The sequence below is a fragment of the Emydura macquarii genome, unplaced genomic scaffold, assembly GCF_026122565.2.
Source record: "Emydura macquarii macquarii isolate MOO-44397 ecotype Brisbane River unplaced genomic scaffold, CSIRO-AGI_Emac_v2 contig_1363, whole genome shotgun sequence".
NCBI lineage: Eukaryota > Metazoa > Chordata > Testudines > Chelidae > Emydura > Emydura macquarii.
The window spans coordinates 7,369,113-7,394,945 of NW_027131500.1; the positions used below are offsets into that span (position 1 = coordinate 7,369,113).

General features: G+C 39.2%; 1 long non-coding RNA gene across 1 annotated transcript in view; it reads right to left on the reverse strand.

Moving 5' to 3' along the window:
* Positions 1-23,329, reverse strand: part of LOC137155583 (uncharacterized) — a 63,925-nt gene extending 40,596 nt beyond the window's left edge. The window contains exon 1 of the long non-coding RNA XR_010920552.1: positions 23,217-23,329. This is a non-coding gene — a long non-coding RNA (uncharacterized lncRNA). The remainder of the gene's footprint in view (positions 1-23,216) is intronic.
* Positions 23,330-25,833: the final 2,504 nt, after the last annotated feature.

Below are 25,833 nucleotides of genomic sequence, written 5' to 3' on the forward strand. Positions count from 1 at the left end.
TTAGATGAAGGTTTCTAACCATCACATTGATGTTATGGAACAGCCTTCCAAGGGGAGTAGTGGGGGCAAAAAAACTAACTTGTTTTAAGACTGAGTTTGATAAATTTATGGAAGGGATGGTATGATGAGATTGCCTACAATGGCATATGGCCCATCTGTGACTGCTATTAGCAAATATCTCCAACGGCCAGAAATGGGACAATGGATGTGGAGGGTTCTGAATTACTACAGAGAATTCTTTCCCAGGTGCCTGGCAGGTGGGTCTGGCTCATGTGCTCAGGGTCTAACCAATTGCCATATTTGGGTCCGGGAAGGAATTTTTCTCCAGGTCAGATTGGCAGAGATCTGGTGGGGGGTTTTTTTGGGGGGGAGACCTTTCTCTGCAGAGTAGGGCACAGGTCATTTGCTGGTTTGAGTATTTAAATCAAGATTTGAGCACTTCAGTAACTCAGCCAAAGGTTATAGACCTAGTACAGGGGTGGGTGAGATTCTGTGGCCTGCAACGTGCAGGAGGTTAGACTAGATGATCATGATGGTCCCTTCTGGATTTAAGTCTATGAGACTAACTGCTGAAAATAATTCCAACAATGAGCCCTCGTACTTCAGTTTTATGTGATACACTTAAAATACACTGCACAGCAGTGACACTTATTAGAAGTCTTCTTAGCTAAAAGTGACAGATATTTGCCTTCCAGGACATGCCACTCCAATGTAATCAGAAGCTATTGTTTCCAAAGAAAAGAGTGATACCTTTGCATTATCATAGGAAACAATATGAAAGGAAAGGAAGCTATATTACTTGAGCATAACACAGAAGACATTTTAAACTCAGAGCTTCAGGTTTTACAGGAAGGATATAAGGGACATAAGCTCTTTTCCCTAATCCTACATCTTCAGACATTATATTCCCCACTGATTTTCAGTAGGTCTTTGAGTTACTTCTACTTGGTTTTAGTGCCTCTGTACTCCCCCTCCCCCCCCCGACTCTGTCCTGCCGAATCTGTTTCTCTGTGTGTGCACGTGTCTCTGTGGTCCTGCCTCCAGCCTTGATTTCTGATTCATACATTGACTTTCATTTGTTTCTGATCATGTTAGACCTTCTTTAGAATATTATTTCTTTAGAATAATTATTAAAAATTTAGAAAGTGACCTACAATCTGACATCACGGGTTCTTGGGATAGAAGAGTACAGTATTAACATTTCTAGGTTTAGTTTAGTGATTGTTAAACCTCACAGGTTCAGTGTTCAGTGCTGGTTCATATATGTTTGGTTGTTTACCTGAAAATTATTTAAAATTATCATTTCCTTCCCTAACAACTCACAACATAATGGCAGGTCTTTTTAGGGTTGAACTGTATCCTTTTACTACTTCCGGCATCTGGTTTTCAAGGGCAACCAGATGGTAATTCCTTCATTGTCTTATATTTTTATTATTATTTTAAAAGGAGGCAGCTGGTAGTTGCACTTCAGAGCATACTAAAATTTATGCCAAAGTAGTAGATTATCAGAGGAGTTTCTGAGCTCAACTGCTCTAGAAGAAGTTAAGAAGCAGGCCAATCACCTCTAGAAGATAGCAGCAGAAGGAATTTGGAAGAGGAATAATTGCACTAGGACTTGTGAGAAACTGGAGGGAGAATCAGGGCAACTTTACCTAGAGCATGAAGTGGGCTTACCATGTGGCCTTCTAAGAATAGGAAATAGATCAGCAGTCACCTGTAGGAAAGGGATTTGAAAGGTGTGGGTGTGCCAACTAATTCCTAAAGACACAGGAGAAAGGCAGTTTAGGAGGCCTATCTCCCATTCCCAAGACTACATGCCATAGCATAAATAATTGTGCAGGGAGCAGGAAAGGTAAGGATTCTTTATTGATGAGATAGTGGGGACTCCTTCTCCAGTTATTTTCAAACCTTAAAAATTGGATTCAATGTCTCAGAAGGAAAAGAAACAATGTGAATAGCAATGAAATTGCCTGATTTTGGCAATATTAAGAAGAAGGGATATGACTTATTGACAGAATGGGGAAGGGGAGAGGAAGAGAAAAAGAATAGAAATTTGAAGGCAAGCCTGGGAAATGACAATAGTGCTAGAGAAGGGAGACTGACAATAGTAATCAGGAATTTCTCCTTGAAAACACAGGAGCAGAGTAGATAGATGTAAGAGAATATTATGAGAGCACGGGACCAAGGATAGCACCTTGAATGTGAGCCAGAGAGGGGAAGAAGGAGTATGAGGAGCCAGCAAAGGAGACTTTAGAAGAAGGATAAAAAACCAGGGGAATACTGTCACATAAGCCAAGAGAGGAGAAAAATCCAAGGAATAAGGGAAGATCAACTCTGTCAAAGTGAGAAGACAGGCCAAGAATGGAGAACTCTTTAGACTTAACTAAGGTAGATACTATCTGAAACAAAATGCAAAATTTGATTCCAATGATAAAACAAGTGAAAAACATTTGAGATTGTTTGCTATTATTCCAAAATAGGAATCTAACTGATATAGGAGATCAACTTCCATTTTAAAAACAAATGTAAGCCCACATCTAGAATACTGCACATCTCAAAAAACATATATTGGATTGGAAAAGGTACAGAAAAGGGCAACTAAAATGATGAGGAGTATGGAAAAGCTTCCATATGATGAGAGATTAATAAGTATGGGACTTTTCAGTTTGGAAAAGAGACGACTCAGAGGAGATATGATGGAGGTCTATAAAATCATGACTGGTGTGGAGAAAGTAAATAAGGAAGTGTTATTTACTCCTTTTCATAGCACAAAAACTAGGGGTCACCAAATGAAATGAATAGGCAACAGGTTTAAAAGGAGCAAAAGGAAGTATTTCTTCACACAATGCACAGTCAATCTGTGGAACTCCTTGCCTGAGGATGTTGTGAAGGCCAAGACTATAACAGGGTTCAAGAAAGAACTAGATACATTTGTAGCCAGAGATTTTTGTCTCAAGCTATTTGAATCTGCTAGACAGAATAAGCAGGTGCAAAGGGTTGCAGAAAAGCCTTGGAAGAGGTTTAAAATCACAAGAAAAATAACAGTAATTAATGAAAAAAATAGAGTGGTATCAGTGTCTGGACATTCTGTAGTATTTAAAATATTAATAAGTTTTAGGAAAAGGATCTTTAGGATACAAATTAGCAAGTGAATCTGGCGTTGGTAATTAGAAAATAGCTCCCCTCTCTGTTCACTCCTAACTCCCTCCTCACTCCTAGACCCTCCCCTTTCCATTTTGACGTTCTTGCTCCTAAAATCACCCCTCCCCTACGTGAAACTGATAGCTATATATATAGAGCCAACTGTCAGCAGGCAGTTTGTAGATAGCTGAGATCCTTGGAAGAAGGAGAGCTGAACTTAGAAAGCTGGACCGGAGGAGATAAAGAGAACAGACCTCAGCAGAAAAGGAGATGTGGGATGTCTTGGAAAACAGCTGAACAGTGATGCGCATCATTGAAGCAAAGGTGTGCCTTAGGTTTTAGACAGCCGGGCTAACTGAGTCCCTGCTCTGTGTCTAAGCCAGGGTAATCCTTCCATTAGGAAGCCACAGGTGCCTTTGGGCCTACAGGCAACTGGGCTAACTGAGTCCCCACTCTGTGTCTGAGACTGAGGGAACTCTCTTAGCAATCCTTGGACAGAGCAGAAGGACCTTCCCTGACGAACAGAGGGATGTTTTAAAGGTTGTATAAGTAAAGGTCACTCAAATCTGCATGTCAATAAAGTTGGATGCTTGTGGTCTGAGTGAGATTCTCCTTCTCTACCCATCCAGCAACCGCCTAGCCAACGTTGTTGGATGATAGATTGTTAAGGATTTCTAATAATAATAATATATGTATCAAATGTGATTAATTAAGGTATTGTTAAATTAATAGTGTTAAGTGTTATAGTGTTAAGTTATCGTGATAGTATTATTCAGAACATTCTTTTATCATATATGTTCTAGTAGTCTTAAGTATTATTTTCTATACCATATATCTTTTAATAGTTGTATCCTGTTAAATGTTTATTTCTATATTTTGGGTATATTGTTATACAATTATAAGCCATGTTTGATTTCTCTCTCTTTCTACTTAATGTAACCATTCACTTCTAAATATACTTGGGATTTGTTTTTGAAGTATCACAGCTTATGTGTTCTATCTTGATCAGAGGGCTGTATCTGTGTCCTTTCAAGGGAGGATTGTCTCCCTGGAAATTCCAATAAAGCGAACTACCATTCCAGTAGTTTTTAGGGGTAATCCTGGACTCTAAAGTTCTCTTGGTAATAACAAATTGGCTTCCCTAAAATATTCTGGTAATAAATTCATATAGGAAAGGTCCATCAATGACTATTAGCCAGGATAGGCAGGGATTGCTGTTTGACAGAGGCTGGGAATGGCTGATGGGATGGATCACTTGATGATTAGCTGTTCTATTCATTCCTTCTGAAGCACCTAGCATTGGCTGCTGTTGGAAGGCAAGAGAGATGGACAATTGATCTGATCCAATATGGCCATTTTTATGTTCTTATGTGAAATCATTAGCCCTTTTAATTTACAGTACTCATTGCCCTTCCTCCAACTCACAAAAAGTTTCCTTTTAAAGCTGGTGTATGACATGTTTTCTGTGCCAAAAGATCGTAATCAAGGACAAAATGGCCATATGGCAGATGATATGAGCAGTCAAATTAAAACCTATCCAAGCTGCACACAACTTCACATGACATTAGCTCCCAGCATAGGACATCTGTAATGCTCTTGAGGCTAAATTACAAATATTCAACTTTGCCTTATTTTGTCTCTAATGTAGTATCAATATTTATTATGCCAGTTGCAATAATTAAAATAACAGTGCATTAATACAAAATGCTTTACAATTTCACTAGCATTGTACACAATGTGGGCCAAATTCAGGCTCTCATTCACTCCCATGGAACATCACTGAAGTCAAATTTACATCAATAGAACTATACTGGAGTTTTACAGTGTAACAGAGGGCATCATTTGTCATTATAAACCCAGGAATCACATTGTTCACAAATGAACAGCAGTCATACCCGAGGGTGTAACATCTGGTGTTTTGAACAGTGTGCTGCCGCACTGCACAACAGGTCAGGAAACAAATCAAAGAACGTATGTGGAATAGCAGGGGGCTTCAACTAAACAAGATGTAATCATCAAAAGATACTTCTACTTATTTACTGACTTCTAACAAAACTGTATCATAGTTGCCATTATAAAGTGAGCATTTATTGACAGTTACCTCACAGCAGTGTTTGAGATAACACAATTCTCCTGTTTTAAGCACAAAGAAAATAAGTATCTTAGCTAACACTATGTGGTAACTCTGGACTATGATGAGCTTTCAATGGCTACTACTAGATAGCATTTTGAGTAAGATTGGTCACTAGGACTCCATGGATACATTACTGTTAACATTATGACCATAAAAGTTCTGACTAACACTCTAGGAAGATTATAAAACCAGGACCCAATTGTACTCTCAGATACTGTTCATTGTATGCAACTTACTTACATTTATTTTAAGAGAGGGGGTTGTTGAAGTATTGAGGCTAGAATTTGGCTCTGAAAAATGTAAACAAATCATGAGAGTTAAATAAAGACAACAGCAAACATTGGCAGCATTGACTCCTTTTTTGCTTGCTCCCAAATTTTAAGTGTGAATACATCATGTGTTGCATTTCTCTCCATTGTATATCATCTGCTTTAACAGGGGTAATATTTATCAGAAGACGGGTCTCTTCAGAAGCAATGAAGTTTTTATACCTCTCTCTGAGCTCCCCTGAGCTGAGGAGCACCATACGTTCCTGCTGAACTTAATAAAGCTGGGGGCATACAGCGCCTCAGAGAACAGGCCCTTGGAGTGCTCACCACTGAAACACATAAAGATGTACATTCCCAACTACTGCATTCTTTGTTTTTCTAGAGTGTAGCACTGACCTAATTCCAAAGACGTTCTTCTGTAACCTTTTCCCTGCCACTGTAATGCTCCAGTAAAGAGGCCATCTTCCTGGTCTCAAATTAAATTATCTGGCACTACATTTTAAAGGATAAAGCAAATTTAATTTACAGTCTTCTTTTAAAATCCTTCTTGTTCTTCCCCCTGGTTCTCAACTGCTTAGCTGCTTTCTGTAGCAGAGAAGAATGCTTGATGGGCCTTAAGGGAAGTTTAGCTGATGTATGTTTTTTTTCTTTATACATGTTGTCATTCAAAACCGATCACATGAATATTTAACTCTTGATAAAAACTAAATACTTGATCCTGCAAGGTGCTATGTGCCCTTAATTTCTATTGAAGCCATTAGGAACTGAAGGCACTCAGTAATATGTGTTCAGCATTGGATTTGCTATAGCTATTGATTTTATGTGCAAGGTGCTCAGGTACTATGGTGATGGGTGGCAATATAGAACCCTGAGATAGAGAGCTTAGATAAGCACAATATAAAGTCTAACATACTCAGAAAAAAGGAAGAAAAAAGGCTAAGAAAAAAAGAAAAACAACTTGCAAACAAAAGATGGCTACACTAATGTTTTAAAAAAGAAATTAGAAAGGAGTTACTCATTTCTTACAGCCTCCTTAGCTGGTGGAGGAGCACCTCTGTAGTAACTCTGAGCTTGTTCCTGCAAGATCCTATGATTGCCTGATAAACACTCATAGAATGTTATTTTGTAGTAATGTTATTGAATGTTTCCTATTGTAATGTTATTTTATACATATGTATAAAGAATCTGGGTGTTTCATTGTAATAGATTTGGCGTTATATTACAACATTGTATTAAGGCTTTCTACAAATGTATGAAGGGTGTTTCTCACTCTGTACTATATGTTGCAACATTGTTTGTTTGCTATGCTGTGTGCTGTGCCACACTAAGTATTTACATATTATAACAATGTTATGATATGTGCTAAAGAAATGTTATATTGTGTTATGAGGATTACATTGCATCTTTATGGTTTATGTTACATAGGATGTGTCACATTAGATTACATAATTTATGGTGTCCCGGATTGTCTCATGTGACCTATGCCTTTTGTAACAATATGTTGATTTTCAGTTTAAGAATCCAATTGTATTAAATTAGCATTAAAAAAAAGAAAATTTTGTTTTCGAAGAAATTACTATCTGAGTGTCCATCCTTTGAGCACAAAATTTATCTGTGTCCTCCCAAGGGTAAACTAAGGCAGTCAGTTCTAGGGAGTTTCCCAATGAGCTAAAAGGAAATCCTTGGAAAACCCTTGCAAATCCCCTAGGGCGTGCCACGTCCTGTTACCCACTTATAAAGACAAGGCTTGTGATTGGTCCATTAATATAACTAAGCCATATTAGGGTCTCTTTTTGAGGTAACGAAGGCAGTGGAGGCACATTAGCATGAAACTGGGAAATTGAGACCAGAATTGAGCCTGAAGTCTAATTTACTAATATGCCAGCAGTTTACCTGGCACACAGTTTTTTTAATAGTGTATAATATTTGAGATCATATTGAATCATATTGATAGTTATGTAATATATACGCACAGAGGTAAGAGAGGGGGAGAGTTAAAGATGCATTTTCTGAGTTCTTAAAAGTGTAACCTTAGTGTTTTCTTGACATAGATTTTTTGATGGAATGTTACACAAAGACAGAACAATACTGCCAAAAACATTGCATATGGAGATGGGTCTAAACCAAACCACTGACTCTGATGAACAGTTCAGGAAAATTGAGTTTGGGGAGCTTGAGATCTGATATTTGTTTACCTCTGTAAACTCTATGAAATCCTGGATCCTAAAAACCCAATATTAAGAGTTTCCAGGTTGAAGTTGTGGGCTCATCTTTGTTTGCACATATTGCCATTCCTCTGACACCTTCATTCCCTTTTCTGCAAGAACACATATTTATAACAGCCAACTGTAAAAATATACTGTTTTCATTCATTCACTGGAGATGCAGTTCACAATATTGCATGCTCATTCTGAGGGGGGTAAAGCTTTATTCAAAGTGGAAAGTAATCTGCTTCTAACTAACACAAAATGCCTAAGTTTGTACCCTCTACATGTCATTGTTTATACTGATTGCTTTTTACTTGAACCACATTAGCTAGTGTATCACTATCATGTAGATAAGTTAATTCCACAGTCACGGAATTAGGTCATTAGGTTTGTTTCCATCATAGAAAGGCAGAGACTTATTTGGTAGAAATCATTTATTTAAAAAAGAATCCCTCTGTTATCTGCATTTAATCGTTATGATCAGGCATTTTTGTAAATCTCCTGTGGTAGCAGATTCCATTGTAAGATCATAACAAGAGCAATTATTGGCTGCCACCTCTTCCTCTTTTGAACTACTCCAGCAGTGCAAAAGGGATGGAGCAGCAAGGGATTCATCTGATAAAGCCAGTGCCACCCACCCCACCCTTCAAACACTGGAGTTGGACAAGGGATAAGAGGGGGCTGAGCTGGAGTGCAATAAGCTCCAGTGAGTTGTGGCTGGCACAATGATCCTTATGGTATCAGTACTGTCAGTGTGATTTAGAACAGCCATTAGACTACTCTAAGTAGGGCATAGTCCCCAGTCCAGCCAAGGATCAGCTGAGCAGAAAAGTGGCTTGTGCAGGAACTACACTGATCCTAAGTGCAGCACATGTGGACTCAGCACAAAATCTTGCCTTATAAATATTTATTACTTTAATATCTAAAGTTATTAGCAAAAGATGCTTTGGGTAGGAGAACAACCCATGAAGGTTTTGGTGTGATTTTACCAACATGACCTCGTAGATTGCACTAACAGTGAGTAGTACCTAAAGAACACAAACCTCCAAAAATCTTCTCTCAGATCAACCCACAATATTACCTTACATGTCACCTGGATGTCTGGAGAATTATCTAAATTCAGCCAACTGGGAACCTATTGCCCTCCACCCTTTGGGGCTTTGATGGGTACTCCCCTATCTTGTAGTTTTAGGGGTTGGAGAGCAGCTTGTACATTATAAGTTGCTGCTCCTACATTCAAAAGTTTTTTGGAGAAGGATGGAAATACCACGAGGGCCCCTCTCCAGCATGTAGCACATGAAAAAGGGGCAAAGATGCTTCACCTGCAGCTGGCAGCTTAGAGAAGGTAGCACATAGCTCCCAATCAGAGAGAAGCAGTTTAAGAACTCAGATTTCCTGGTGACCACCTGGTTGTGGAGTGAAGTCTCACAATTGTTATTGCATGGTTACTATCAATTTTAAGTGTGGGGCCCTGATTTGCTTTCATCCTCTCCACATAGGAAAACTGGAGATGGGGAAGGTGTTGGACTGGGCTCTTTCTGAAGACAAAAATGGTTAATAGTGATGCCTTGCAAGGACGGGGCTGGTGATGACTTTGGATGATGTTTTGTGTTGGCTTAATGTGCAAACCACATCATGATATTTTGTGGCTCTGGTATGACATTTGCAATAAGACTACAAAGCTACCCTGATTTCAGGAGAATGAATGGGTCTTTACCCACCTCCTGTATGGCCCTAAGTATAGATATTATTGGTATCTGTTGGCGTACAGCTTTCTTCTAGTTTAGGTGATCCTAAAACAATGTAAATTGGAAACTGGATATTAAAATAAAGCCAGCAGGGCCCTATTGCCACACCAGAAAAGGATGCTACTGAGATGGCAACACTTCTCACTCCTGGCCCGAGACAAAGCTCTCTGCTGGAAAACATCAGGATGCAGACCACACCTATACAGCCCTCTGTGGAGCAGTGTGGGAAGTATGACCTTTACTCCAGAGACTGGGATTCTGGGGATGTCTCCACACACAATTCCGTCTACTCTGGTCTTCAGCAGGGGAACTGAGAAATAGCAGTGACTATCTACAGGTGCTCTTTGACCATGGCCATCAGAAAGCTGCAGGAACAGCATGTAGGACCCCCCTACTCCCCCTGCAAAGAGTGGTGGAACCAGTGGTTGGGGGCCTCTACCTTAAACACTTCGGGCCCTATGCTGATATGTTATCATCTGATCCCAGAGCTTGGAGTCTTTAGGTATAGGCCTCTTTGTAGCTGAGGCACTCAGGATTTCACAGGCCTGGGCTCTTGTAATAAGATTACTCTTTTTTGTTGTTTAGAAAAATGAGATAATTGGTGGAAGGAATGAAGGAGAATTTAAAACATAATACAAACTACACTGCACATATTATTGTTTGACAGTGGTCAGTGTGTCATTTACCCATTACCACAAAGCACAGCAAAGAGAGCCATTTGTGGTTTACCTTAAGATAAAATGCTAGAGGTAGCCTAACTGACTTGACTCATAGCTTAGAACATACTCTGCTAATTATATAAAATACTAAAAGGTTTTAAATAAAAAGCCACTTAAAAAACCTCACAGAATGATGGGTTCTATAACTGTGGGAGAATAAAACCCCATGATGGAAGTTTTCATAAGATTGGAGATTTCTACACCAAAGCTATTCTTACACTAGAATATTTGTTCTAACATCACATAATAAAGAAATAAAGCTAAAAGGCAACAGCACTTTAAATGGACAATGAAATTGATTCCAGACCTAAACCAGTGTAAGCCTAAAACTACCTGAAAAAAACCTCAATCTCTTTACTTCAGAGGAAAATGAATGGGAGGATTTACTGAAGAATACCAAAGTCTCAGGGGAGCTGCATATAGTTAATATCAGTGCAAGATGTTGCCTTCAGTCAACTATGCTTCCCTGAACAAAAGGAACACAATTAGCATTTTAAATAACACCACTGTATACATTAAATAAGGGTAGCATCTCAAAATCAGTCTAAAGAGAAACCGGAGATGAGTTCTAATTGAAGTTCTGCTATTTTGAGAAAAATCCAGACAAAGAAAAAGCCCTTTTGAAAATTGGTAGAAATCAATGTGTGGGACTAAAATAACGGAGAATGATAAAATTAAGGGGAGGAAGGGGGATACAGTTCAAGTATGTGTCATGGTAGACTGCATTCCCAGTGTAACGTTTTACATTTCATTCTATAGTTCTGCATTTTTTGAACACACAAACGTTTGTATTATAGTATTTTTTTCCACTCCTACAATATCAGTAAGAGTTATAGAGGCACATTACACCTACTAGTGTTGACTCAACAACCATGGAGAGATCTATAGTCCTAAAATGCTACCTGGTGACCTCTTGAACCATCTGGGCAACCCTCCGCTCCAACCTGCTCTGCTCATAGGAAATTGCTGAGGACAGCCTTTTAGCAGCCACTGCCTGCAACTGTCTTTCACTTCCCATTTGTGTTTCAAAGACGGTATCCAATTCTCTCATTGTGTGTAACTGAATGCATGGGACTTGGCCACTCTGTGGAATTGCTTCATTCGGGCAGTGGGGAGTGGGAATGTTTGGAATTTATTGGGAAAGAGTCAAGCTATGTGGCATTGAGGCAAACTGTTGAAATTACAGATAGGTTTAGGGATCTAGTCTTTAAGCATGGGGTACCCCAGCTGGTATGGGGAGGCTAGTTTGATTGCAGTATGCTTTGGCTTTTTACTGGAAGGGAGCCAGTTAGCTGGCATTTGAGAGGGGAGCGAGGGGAAGAGGAAAGGTTTGAGACAATCATCCAGGAGAGGAATGAGAGAATTTTCTGTCATGGCTACTCCCTTATGCAGCCAATCTTGACCAGCAGTACATGTTCAGCATGCCATTTTTCATAGAAACTGGAACATTATCATCACCACAAGAGGCAGTCATTAGGCAAATCACAGTAAATACACAGCACTTCTGAGCACATAACTAAAGCTCTGTCATACTGTTAAACAGCAGGACCAAGAAGAGGAAGATTTTACACTTGAAATAGTCTCAAGAGGAGAGCTCAAGTGTTTGTTTTATTTTGTCATTAGGTGCTTACAAAACCCTTCAAGCGCTATGTTTGTCTCAAAGCGGCAATAGGCAACTGCTTGAGAAAACTGCTTGGTTTTTCCTTCATGTTCACAGTACATACATGACATTTAGACATGTTGTGCTAGGTCAAACTTGTACTAAAACAGTCACTTTGCATTGCACAACTGTTGGCTTCAGGATATGTTTCCACAGCACTTATATCTTTCTTTCTCCATAATTAATGGTTTGATACTTGGGAAAGCTACTCAAACTATAGAAACCACCTAACACATCATGGTATGTTGAAAACTTACAAATGCATAGGTTAAAACTTGCTAGAGCAGAAGTTAGTGTTGTGGAATATTTCAGGAGATCTGAGTCAGAGGGCTAAATTTTCTAAAAATGTGTGCCTAAGTTGTGTATGTACGTCATGAGTTTGCATCCTCAGAACAGATTGTTGATGCTATGAATTTCATATTCTGGGCCAAATTCTGAGCTGGTGTAAAACAGCATAGCATCTTGGACTTCAGTGTTCATTTGTTCAGCTGAGGATATGGCCCTGTGTAATTTCTCGTTTAATTTGCACTTGTGTAGAGAGGGGAACTAGCTGTCTCTAGGACAATGCCTTTCACCTCTAGCTCATAAGAGTCAAATCTATGTCAGCTTGGTAGTGATTGAAAGCTGTTACCATTTGATGGCTGTTTGGTGGTCTAACATCAGTGCCCACGGACAGAACACCACAGCCCACACCTTCCAAGTTAGTGTTAATTAAGAAGCCAAGCACAGAAGAGGCGTGAAGAATGAAATAAATACTCTTCACTCCTCCAGAACAGCGTATAGGCAGATTGGCTAACCAGCAAGTGGAAGCTTGTATTGCCATCACCCATACTGTTCCTTTTCTGTGGGTAAGCCTCAGACTCCCGGAATGTCAGTCAGAATGTCATCATGAGTACTACAGTCACTTGAAGCAATTATAAAAGGCTTAACATTGCATACACAGCTCTCCAAGTTCACTGTAAAACATATGGGAGGAAAATCTCTACAGGTGTAACTCCATTGACTTCAGTGGAATTATGCCCGCATAGAATTTGCCCCCGTATGTATTGAATGAGAAATGTAGGTGCACAATTTTGAAAGCTTAGTCCTGAATGTTTTGTATATTATGAAAAAATGCAGAGTGAGAGGGAAGGCAGGTTGTTTAGGGGGAGTTGGTAGGTTAGGGGGGACCGAGCACACAACTATTATAGGACTGTCTAAAGAATTTGAGCTGTACACTTTCAACAACTGGATATGCCTGTGTGTGATTTAGAAATCCTGGTTGAAAACCTGGTCCCATTGAAGTAAATGGCAAAACACCTATTGGATTTTCAATGGGGTCAGGATTTCATCCCGTTTCTGTTTCCTCCTCCTAATAAAGATATATTAGTACAGAATTATTTAAAGCTATTTTTAAACCACAATTTTCAAAAGATTATTTTAACTTGAAGAGGGTTTGACATCTATAAGGCATAATTTGGCAGTTAAAAATGACTGTTTTCTTCCAGCTGGGGTATCTTTGGTTACTTTCCAGATTTTTGAATTTACTGTTAGAATTATAAATGACTAAGCCTTCCCTTATCTATACACAGATGGCAATACTCCACGCTGAATAATATGGCTATGGCAACTACAATATTATTGTAAATTGAAGCTTAAAAATCCCATTTGATTAAGTATGTATGTAAACCCTGCCTTCCAGTGCATGTTATACATTTGATTATAGCATTTTTTCTGATTCTTTTTAATGTAGAAAATAAGATTACAAAGTAAAATAGACCAATTACAACAATAATCAAAGTGCTATCCAGGGAATAAAAGTAGTGGATGTGCTCATAATTCATTCACTCACTAAGGACGAACGTGAACTGCAATTAAATCTTTCACCAGAGCAACAATGGATAGACTTCCAATCCCTTGCAAGATTAAAATGGAAGTTTAAAATGAAAATGTACAGATATGAAACACAATCTGGGCAATGAAACATCTTCCTTTGGGAGCCACTCATGGGTGAATGTTTCCTGCTTCTTATAAACATTGCTTACTAATGAGCCTTAAATATTTCTCATCAGATGGTTAACTGAAATATTCTTGTATTTATCTACTGCAGCAATTCATTCCTAAAAGGACTGTCAACTTGAAGACTGGAAATATATACCTGACACACACTACACAATGTAGGATTTTAAAGCCATCCCTCCTTACATTATTACAGAGTGTAAACAGAATTATAGAGAAAGGAGGAGAGAGTGTTGCAGTATGAACACACAATTTCACAATATAGTTCTTCTAATCCTTGGTACAGTACATAAAGAAATCTGGTATTGTGACAGATAATGACAGATCTGCTTAATTATCTTTGCAATTAGAAGTAGTACAACACACTGAATTGAGATGGCCTAATGGACACAGTAATTAATATGCCCAAAACATCACAAATTCATTCTTCTCTAAAAAAAAAAGTAATTAGCAATATTGGTCACATTCTGCCTTCATCTTCAGTTAACCACAGTGTCCTGATCAAATTCCAACTTTGCTCACTGCCACGCTAAATTCTTGTTTCAGTTTATTTTTCTTCACCTTCTGTACTAAACTATTTTGCATGGTTGCTATGCAGTGCTTAACAGCTCAGCTGTCGTATTCCTCTATAGAGCTGACTGCAAGTGTAGACTAGATGTTATGGCATTGGATTAGGACTCACTAGACCTGAATTCTAGTCCCAGCTCTGTCCCTGGGCAACTTTGGGCAAGCTACTTCACTACCTCAGTTTCCCTATCTGTAAAATGGGGATAATGATTTTTTCCTCCTGTGTAAAGCATTTTGAGATCTACTGAAGAACAGCACTATATAAAAGAACTAGGTATTATTATTTCTATTATAGATAAAATAATTCCTGCATGTTTCAGACTTCACAGTGATTTTTGTCTTCATATTTGTAAAATGCTTTGATAGTCAGAGATGAAAGGCAGTAAAAAGAGAAATTCTGCCCTCAGTTACACACATGGAACTTGTGAGATCAGTGGGGTTGCAAATGTGCAGGTCAGCAATTAGGACATAGAGGGTCTATGAAAAGACATAGAAGCAAGGTTCTCTTCATGCCACTTTCTTAAATGACCCCTTGGCCCACCCTTGTCATCAGTCCCAGAGACCATACCCACAAAAGGCTCATGCATGTAGGCTAGAAAGAATGACAGAATTTGGTTGGTACTTAAAAACTTAAATAAAATTACTGTGAGAAGGAAATATATTAACCGTTTTAATTTAAATTACTTTATTTTATATTTATTTTAATTTATTAAATTAAGAAAAAGTTATGGTTCTATCACACCACTTTCTTGAGTCATGCAGATGTGATTTGTCAAATAAGTGACAGTAGTTAAATTTTCAGGGTTTGAATAAAAATAGTTCATAAGAATTCACTTACACCAGTGACTGCAAAGTGGCCTTAAAAGACAGAAATAGCCACAGCCTCTGTCTTCAGGTACAGTCTTGATTCACATTATTGACAAGGCTGCTCCATTTATCAGCCTTGCAACATTGTAGAGTGTAGCTTGATACCTGCAAGTGTGCCTTAGGCCCATACACCTCCATAACTGTCCACCATTTATTACCATATCCTCTTGAAACAGACATTTTAGTAGGCAGAATAATCACCCAAATTGGAAGTTACCCAAAGCATCAAGGTTAACATCTCTTTTTGAACTAAACATATCATTACATTTCTAATGACGAGTGAGCAGAACCTAGAAATAAGTTTCATCAAAAGACAGCACCCGCAACCAGCTGTGGTAATGATTCAGAATCAAGAGTTGACAACCATTTTTCTGAGAGATACTTGGAGATCTTCAATCCAAATATTGACTTGGTTTGATCATAATTTGCTACTGACCTTTGATTGGAAGGGTGGTAGAACAACAGTATTTTATTTAAGTTTGGGATAAAAATCAGCCTGGTGAATGACGTAGGCAGAAATACAACCTCAGCATAAGATGTGTAACCATGACTGATAAACTAAAGTCAAACTCTGTAAAATTGTGAATTTAAGTTTGACCAGTGGCATTACTGGAGCATCATTGTCCATCTGGCTTTAGCAGCTGTCATGGTCATGATGAGATTCAGAGAGGAGCTAGACTGAGCTGATTAAAAGAAAAATGAATTCTGCTAGTGAATTTTGCTACACTTTGCACTTCCGTTTAACATTAGCAAGGTGAAGTGGACAGGAGGAATTCATTTCTGAATTGTTCTAAGTATTTTGTCGTGACAATGATCTAAGGCAATCACCTCAAAATATGTTGCAATCAAAGCTTCAAGATACTTGAGCACCTTTCTGCATAGTTAAATAAAGACCAACTATGAAGGTGACATGCTTGGCATAAGATCAGTTTTTGTTACTTCAGATCAGGCATCTTCCACAATCTCTGCTCAGGTTGAAGGTCTAACTCAGTGCCAGTGGACTACTGATGTTGATTTTACCATGGCATCTACATGCCCCCTCATCAACAACTGTGATACAAACAGTAAGGGGCAGAATTAACAGTGCCATGGTGCCGGTGCTAGAGATTAGCAGAACAGTAAGTCCTGCAGAACATTTAGGTGTTCTGGGCTTCTGCTCAACAACCTGTATAACACTTTCTTTACAGGGGAAGAAAAGTTAAATCGATTCATCTCTGTAGGGTATATTGGGATTCTCAGGTGGCAGTTGCTATACAAGTTCACAATCTTATTTTAGTGAGTTGTGTGGAACGTGGCTTGGCCTACGTGTATCTAACACAATGTACTTCTCTGCGCACACAACTCTTTTGCACTAATTTTTCTGACTTCAGCCATTCAGCTCTTAATTTGTTAATGCGGATCAACATTTAGAGGTCTCAGCTTGACTCTTTTGTCAGGAGAACATTTCTCGTTTGCTTAACAGAGGCTTTGAGGTTCATACCACTAACTCTGTCTTACACAGTGGGGGGTTAGGTATTTTAATTCTCAGCACTCATTGAATATTGTGTTAGGCATGTCAGATATAATAGCTGTATACTACTTTCTGAGTACTTGGTGCAATCTCTGCTTGTGTTAAACCAACCTGGGATAGCTTTATTTTATGGAACCCTTTAAACATTGCCTCACCAGCACAGAATTACCCTCTCTGATCTGTCCTGAACGTGCTCCCTTTCATTTATACCATGCCTTCTTGTCACCTTCTACTTCACCCTTATACCTTACCCACCATGATTCTAGTTCCAGTAGTTTATGACAGCTCTTAATTCCATGCAGACATTTTACATCTCTGCTCCACCAACATGTTGAATTGTTCCTCCATTTACACTATCTTGGAATGTAGCCCTTAACATCAAGGCACCAGCCAATGATCTGAGTCTTTCTTCCCACAGTATTCCACTCCCCCCACACCCCTTACTACATTCCACAGACTGCACCCTATGATGCAGTCATAAAACACAAAGCTGCTAATAAAGTTGAGTCTACATCTTTAGAATGAATAATTCCACCCCCTTCCCTTCTGTGTTAAAATAGATATTTTACTTATTCTGGTGATGTAAGTGATTGATTTGTTTCATCCTACTACTCATGAATGACACTGTAATTCTTACTTGGGCAAAACACATGCTGATCTTAGATTGAACTCCCACTTGGATAATAAGTGAGAGCACTGCAGGACTGAGCTTTACGTTATTGCTGACTGAGCTTTCTTTATCAATGGGAATTGTACTGTCATTCACACCATAAAATGATTTTTCCTTCAGTGAATTACACAAGTATGAATTTTCTATTGTCAAAACAAATCTAGTAGTTAACTACATGTAAATACAAAATAATTTTAAACACTCTAGAGCAACTTTGGGCTTGATTCGGCATGGTGAAAATATGGTGCCTTCATACTGATTCAAACTTTTGGTTGCTACCAGAATACTCCTACTGATGATAGTAGGAAGTTGAGGCTCCTGATTTCCCGGGCAGGTATGAACCAGCCAACCAGGTGATTGCAATTATCCTGGGCAGTTGCTGACCACGCACCAGCGGGTGGGGTCACTTCATTTCCTTATAAGGAGACAGGTACATGCGGCTCGTGCTGCTGAGTCAACCCTCCCTAGGCTGCCCTTTATCCACGTGGGGGCAGTGCATGTGGTGCTGCAGACGCCACTATGCAATTCAGTCTCCACAACTCTAGAGCAACTTTGGGCTTGATTCGGCATGGTGAAAATTGCCTTCATACTGATTCAAACTTTTGGTTGCTCTCAGCTCCATCAGGGAGTGAGCCTTTTGTTAATACCACAAACTAGAAAGTTGAACAGACGTATGTAAATCCCACTGAGAACAAATCAAGTTTAGTAGATTCACAAACAGTACAATAGAGTACATACAGTAACTAGAGTTTGATTTTTTAAAATGCAGATTTTACACATAAAGATCCAGACCTTGGGCCAGATTTGGAGGGTGGGATAGGGAGAGGGAAGAAATAGAGATACTCTTCCAACCAACAGTCCAAGATATATCCTCTCCTGACATTACATAGAATTCCTCACAACGAGAGTGGCCCACTGCTACCATGATTGTTAATAGGTTTGGAGCAGTCACAGCCTGTGGATATTAAAATAGAATATTAAAAAATGAATGTAATGTATTTGAAAATGTACATATGTAATTGTCTCCCCCATCCTTCATATGTTGCTTATTAGGTTGTCTTCTTCTTCTTCACTTATTTTAATCAGCAAGTTAATACTCTTTGGGCTAGAAAGTGGCAGTTTGCACCTTTCAGAGTTATTGTTTCACAATGCCTGCAGATTCAGGCAGACATCACTGCACTGATTTTACTTTCAATTCACATTTTCAAAAGATTATTTTACAAACTATAAGAGGACTTATTCTTAACTCCCCCTCCACCCAAAAAACAAACAAACAAAAAAGTTCAGAAGCTAAAGCAGACAAGACAACTATCAGGAAAATGTACTAGTTCAACAAGCCTCCAAGCATTGTGAGGAATGTGACTAGGTGTACTTCGACAAACAATATAATGCTGCCAGAGCTTATCAACGATAGGTACAAAGTGCCACTTAGTGGTGTGATACGTCAGAAGGGACTAGCCTCAAATAGAGTGCTTTGTATGCCACAAGCGTGGAAGGAAGCACTCTAGGCCCTCCAGACCAGAGCCCAAGTATAATTTTTTTTGGGCCCAGTACAAACTTGTAACACAGGCCCCCTCCCACACACATACCTATGGGGGTTGCAGCCTGGGCTGGGCCCCCAGGGCCTCCAGGCCCCAGTAAAGTGTACCCTTCCCCCCCCCCACCATGTAGGGGCCCTGCTCCAGACATGTTCAGGCTCTACCTGTTGTTAGTTCCTCTAGACACTCACAGATTTTGATAATTCCTTTACTAGGGCTTCCAGAACATAAAAATATGCAAATTCCTAAGGCATAATTACTTTTAATGGCTACAGCAACAAACCAAAACAAGAATTCCTAAACCAGCCTGTAGCAGCACTTGTGAGCAGTGAGTATGTGATGCAACTTCTCTACACCATCCTGCCTATCTTCAGGCCACTGCACTGTATTCTCCTATTGAAGCTACTGCTGTCACACAGACTATTTCCTCTCCTGAGTCCGAGCTCCTTCTCCGGTTCTGTTCAATATCTCCATCAGTGATTTAGATAATGGCATATGGAATACACTTATAAAGTTTGCAGATGATATACCAAGCTGAGAAAGGTTGCAGGGGCTTTGGAGGATAGGATTAAAATTCAAAATGATCGGGACAAACTGGAGAAATGGTCTGAAGTAGATAGGATGAAATTCAATAAGGACAAATGCAAAGTACTCCACTTAAGAAGGAACAATCAGATGCACAGAACACTCACCTGGGAAGGGGAAAACCTGGGTTCAAAACCCTGCACCCCTCAGGTGGAGTGGGATTTGAACCCAGCTCTTCAACATTCTGGTTGAGTGCATTAACCACAGCACAATAGCATATAAGAGCCCTAGCAGGGGCTTAGCTAGCATATGTGCTCTAAGAATGCTGTCTGAATGGGATGAGATAGGTGGGAAATGCCTAATCTGAGGATCACACTGGAGCTTAAGCATAAACTGGGCCTTAGGCTTGAACTGGCTTTGAGCATGCCCACCAGCAGAAACTTAGATGCCTAGGGAATTTCAGCACCTACAAGGTTAGGTGGCAGTTAATCAGGAATTTTGTGGATCTCAGTTTTGGATTTAGGTGCGTAAAGTGGTAGTTTGGTACATAAATCCTGTTATGGGTCTAGCCTCTAGATGGTCATGAAAATCTCACTTGGCACCTATCAGCATCTTTAGGCCTAAATACCTTTAAAAACCTGGCTTTTGGTCACTCATTGTTGAAGAAGCCTGAACCGTACAGGAACAAGACAGGAAAACCAGCCACACCCTAGGTCATGTTGCAGTAATGTAAACTTAAACCTTCAAATCACCCCATTCGTGCAGTCTTAAGGGTGTCTTTTAATCATGAGTTTATCCTACACGTGTATAGTGAGGTAAATCTTAATTTGGCATTGGAAGTTATTTTTTGTTACCAATATTAGATGCTGAATATTTTCCTTCTCTTTTCGGGTGGGCATTAGAGGATTTTATGTCAAGCTGATAATTTAGATTTAGAATAAAAACCTGGGTGCCATGATAAAGAGAAGACTAACCTAACAAATGAAAACAGAATATATACTACTTCAAATTAAAATTACAATAAAGTAGTTAAGAAATTCAGCAATAGTCTTGTCTTCCACCTAGGAAATAAGAGAGAGCTTCTCCTATAATTAATTCAGTTGCTCCACAGTATTAGACTAAACATCTGATTTAATCTGCTCCTATAATTATTATAAGTGATTTTAATTAGTACCATCTGTAATGCAATTTGCAAACAAGTTACTTCTGTAAATATGCACATATGTTATCATCCCTGTTTTATCTAAGTAGTTTTGAATTTTTTTTTCTTTATGAACTTAAATCTGTTGAGTGTATTTTCCATTCATCTTGCCTTGTATTAATGATGGTTTCTCCAACAATTCCCTTTTACAGTAATGAAAAGCAGAAGGCTGACTCACTTTGTTAAAGGTAAAGTAGCATTATAGTAAGAGAAGGAAGTCTATTGATTTGAGCACAGGACAGAGAATCATGAATTCTTGAGATCTAATCATGGTTCTGACTTTTTTTTATTTCCTTAGGCAAACAAAACCACTTCTCAACCTCCATTTCCCTTTGTGTAAAACAAATGCCCATAATAGCAAATGTGAACAGATGACACATGCATTATACAAGTATCATAATGGAATATGCAAAAATATTATCAATAGCTGACACCCTGGTTCTATGCACTGTCCATTGGGCCACACCACTGATGGTTGAAATTTTTTGAACTGAGATTTTTCATTAAAAAAAGTCATTATTCAACACCACATTTTTTCCCCACAAAATATATTATGTTTTCTTGGAAACTTTATTTGATTAAAATTTTTTCAGTGGAAAGGATAAATGAAAAACATAGCCTGTTGACTAGTTGTATTTGGTCATGGTCTGTCATCTTTGTGTTTAGAGTTGCTTGCATTGGTGAGTTTGATTCATCAGTTCAAAATAAAAAGCATTTTTTAAAGTTGCTGATTTCAAAAATAAAGCTAAGAACCATGGACGTAGTCCCCCGAAATGCAAGCCTTGGGCAAGTGTGGAATTTGCTGTCCCCCTGCACCATGCGCAGCCCTTTGGTCTGACTGGATCTGTCCTCCCAAATACAGAAGTTAAGCTACACCTATGCAATGTAAAAATTCTGCCAACAACTTTAGAAAGTGCACAAATTGCCCATTTTAAAGAACTAACGGAACAAAAGTGTATGATATTTAACACTTCGTTCAAATTGTCCAAATCACCAGATTACACTGCCTTCAGAGTGCACATATTTCATTGTTCACTGAATGAGGCAAGAGCTGCTATTAGAATGCAACTGTGTAACATACCGGGCAGCATGAGTTAGGCCTCCCCACTCAGGCCTATCCAAAGAGGATGAGAGACTTTTTGTAGCTCACAGGTACAGAGTCTGGCTCATAAGCCCAAGCTGTAGAGAGTCATGTGTCTATCTTTGGAGGTCCTGGGTTCAGTCTCCTGGTTGTCACGTTGGTTGACATCAGATAATTAGGGAATTGTCCAAGATTTGAACTGCCACATGCCTCAGACGGTTCAGGATGAGCTTCTTCTGTCCAGAGGAAGTAATCTATTCACTGGGTCAATATGTGCCATGGCCTCATCTGTGCTCGATCCATAGCTACAGAGCCTGGCAGTTTAAGTCAAGCTGTAGAGACTTTTAGTCTGAGGGTACTCAGTTTAATATCTGATGCTGGCCAAAATGGCATTCATTTTGACAGCCAGTTTAAACAGAGTTAAGACCCTATTTTCTCATTCCCATTTTATCAGTAAAAATGGGAAGTCCCTCCCCGCCCCCCAGCACCATATGAAATATAAAGGAAAAGCTAGAACAAAACATAAAAGGAGTTACAAATACTTACCAGCTAGATGAATGGGAAATAAAACCAGCTGCAAAATGACCAGGTTAAGATTACAGCTGCTGGTTTCTGTCAAATTTAAGAAAGAGGCAGCTCCTGTTCCATGAAAGGCATACAGGGAAACAATGCATATAAGAAAACAAGCCTGCACTGCTAAAGGGTTAGTAGGGATCACCCAGGAAGAAGGTCTTATGGAAGAGGCTGCTTCTATGTATTGTATAACACCACTGTATCTTATCATATCCTAAATATGATTAGTCTTCATTTTCAGCTGAGAATCTTTTTCACTATTATCTGGAGCACTGATGGTTTCAGTTAAACACAGTTGTTTTTAAGAAAAATGTCAGTCATTTTTGTCTCTCTCCGGTCTCATGTTGAGTCTTTTATCAAACCAAGACTTTTAAGTCTCTCAATGCACAGGGATGCACCCATCTCCAAGACTGCTCAAAAATTGTCATAAAGCCTCAGCTCAATACAGAGAGAACTAGAACTGGACTAAAAGGCATGGATCCCATCACACCTGAATTTTTCTTCATTTGAATTGCTTCATAATTTTCCAATAGTTACAAAATTAAATACTTGGAAAACAAACAAAAAACTTAGAAACTGCTCAGTCTGGGGGGGGAGAGGGTGGAGGAGGAATCAAATTCACCTTCAAAATTACAAGAATTGCTATTGAATCACCTTAATAAGAAAAGCTCAAGAAACATTCACCCCATCTCACAAGCCTAGAGAAGCCATAATAAGGTGAAATAACTCAGCAGAAACACAGGTATAGCCAGAAAAGGATAACTTGTTTTGTTTGCATTAACATAAGGAAGAGAGTAATAGAACTCACCAGGCTGGAGTTCAGCTCACTTTGATGATCCTGGATGTTTAGCCCTGACTTCAATTAGCAGCCTCCCCTTGTAGCTTCCAAACAGCCAATGCTTAGTCTTTCCTAGAGCACCTGTGGAAGAAAAAAAGGATAGATGAGCTGAAAAGTTGACTCCTTGTTCACGGGCTCAGAGTTAAAATATAGGTGTGTTTTATTGAGTCAAGGCCTTAGTGAAGAAAAGGAAGAGACACAATGGGTCTGATTCTAACATCCTTATTCAGGAAAAACATCTGCTGACAAATAAAAAGAACTAAATGTACTTTTTTAAATGAGTATATCAAAACCCCAGTTCTAAATTTATTGAGTTAATTAACATTCCTGCAATAAGAACTGTGTTCTTATTAATTCTCCATGATACATTTTTGTTATTGTCCAAAAACCCTTTGGATTTTGAAACAACTATGTCAAATAATCATTTCTTGTTCCAGTCTTTTCTGAGTGTAGTTGGTGGTCATGCAGTTACACTGGCTCTTTTGGGAACCAGGAAACTGCTTTTTTGTGAAAGGAAAGCTTAATGAAAGAACAATGCACCCCCTTGACTAAACCTGTGGGATACAGCTGCACATTGTACATGCAAAAGAAACATGGAAAGCCATTAGATTCCCCATCGTGAGTTCTTGGGGACGCGGCGGGGAAATATATAGAAGCCTATATAAAAATAAAATTTCTGTGAGCTCTCTACAGAATAAATTTAGCCCTGGTGGAGGCAGGTTGAGCTCCACTAAAGTCAGTGGAGTTACATCAACTTACTTACACCAGAACAGAACTTTATGCTACATCTCGTAGCATATATATTAGTATAGTAACGCTGTTAAAAACATCAATACATTCTGTCTTTAATTTTCATGGACAAAAATGTTATTTTTATTGATTAACCACCTGTAATCCAAGGCCCTGACCCTACAGGGTGCCCTGGCTGTGCAGAGTACCATTTTACTTCAGTATGTCTCTGTGCCAGCATGGGGTCCCACCCATGCAAAACAACTTGCAGATTGGAAGCCAAATATTAGATGTGACCCAACTAAAGATAACAAGCAACACGGGGGAAAGAGAGGGAAGCCTGGTGCTATGAAACTTTTAGTTGTGCAATTGACAAAGATATTTGTAGGGCCTGCCCTTATGGCAGACCTACAAAAGGTAGTTTAATTCCATCTTGATTAGATTGTAATCAGATGTAGGCAGCGTGAAAATAGATTCAGCATGAATCTATGAGACCGGGATGTAACGGAAAATGCTTATGTAAGTTGTTTTAGTATGTGTCAGTAGGCTAAGAAAAGAATAAATCAGTATGTGTCAGCAGGTCAAGATAGGCCCTAGACAGATCATGGGACAGACAGTGGGCGCCCGCAGACAAATCACAAGACAAATCAACACCAGGGCAAGACAGAACAATAATAGGTTAAAACAGGGCAGAAAAAAACCAATATGAAAATCAACATGGGTTTGGGGCATATAAGCTGTCTGAAATTCCAGCAGCAGTGTCCATTCGATCATCTCTCCTCTTAGAGAGGTGATTGTCTTAAATCACCAAAGACCAGTCAAGAGGGACTGCGAGAGGTCCAGGACTCTAGAACATTTGCCTTGAGATTTCGTTTGCCTGCCAATGCTTGCGCCGCAGAGAGAAAGGACTTCAGAGGAGGGTGAGTCTAATTGAGGTCCACTAAGGGATGGTACTCAGGAACTAGAAGGGAACCAAGTAGGGAACTGTATCTTCACCAACGGAGATTGGGCTGATACGAGACACAGTCTACATAGGAGTCCTTAGGGAACGGCAAATGGGATTGCCAAGGGAGGCACAGTGGTGCCAGGCACATTGGTGCCAGGCACATTGGTGCCAGAGAGCTGCTTTGCTATTGTTGCTTATTAATGCTATGAATGCTCAATAAACCAAATTGTTCCAAAAATCTCAACTAGTGTCCTTTAAGATCCCTTTCAGGGAGGCTGTGCGTTGGAAAGTTCTGTGTCATAAGATGCTTTCCCTTCACCCCTCCCTGAACCTGCAAAATAATTAAAAGAAGGAATTAGGAGTCTCGTTCCTCTCCGAATGAGTGGCGTAGTCAATACCATTGACACTACATCCATAACGTGGCCTGGGATCACCACAATATTATTCTAATTAAAATTACTAATATTATTAATCATGTTTCTTACAGTAGTGCCTAGGGATTGACCAAGATTGTGCTGGCACTGTACAAGTACAGGATAATAGACACTTCCTATCCCAAAGAGTTTACAATCTACCTAGACAAAAGTGTGCAAGAACTATAATTTGGATTTGTTTGAGCAATTCTAGAAGGCTGGCCTAAAATAGGACTGAACAGATTAAATTACCACAATCACTGTGTAACATAAATTTACTTTAAAGGATAGGAACGAAGTTCAGATTGAAGTATACAGTTTCCTGTTAGTATAATTAGTTCATAATGACCACATCCATTAAAATTTGTTTAGATTAAAACTAATGCCAGTTAAAACATTTTATTGGAATCAACTAACATTTACATTAATGGGCAAATTATGGCTCCTCTGAGGCTTAGCTATGCTGCTTGAGTGGCAGGTCCATGTCCAGTGCTTCTCA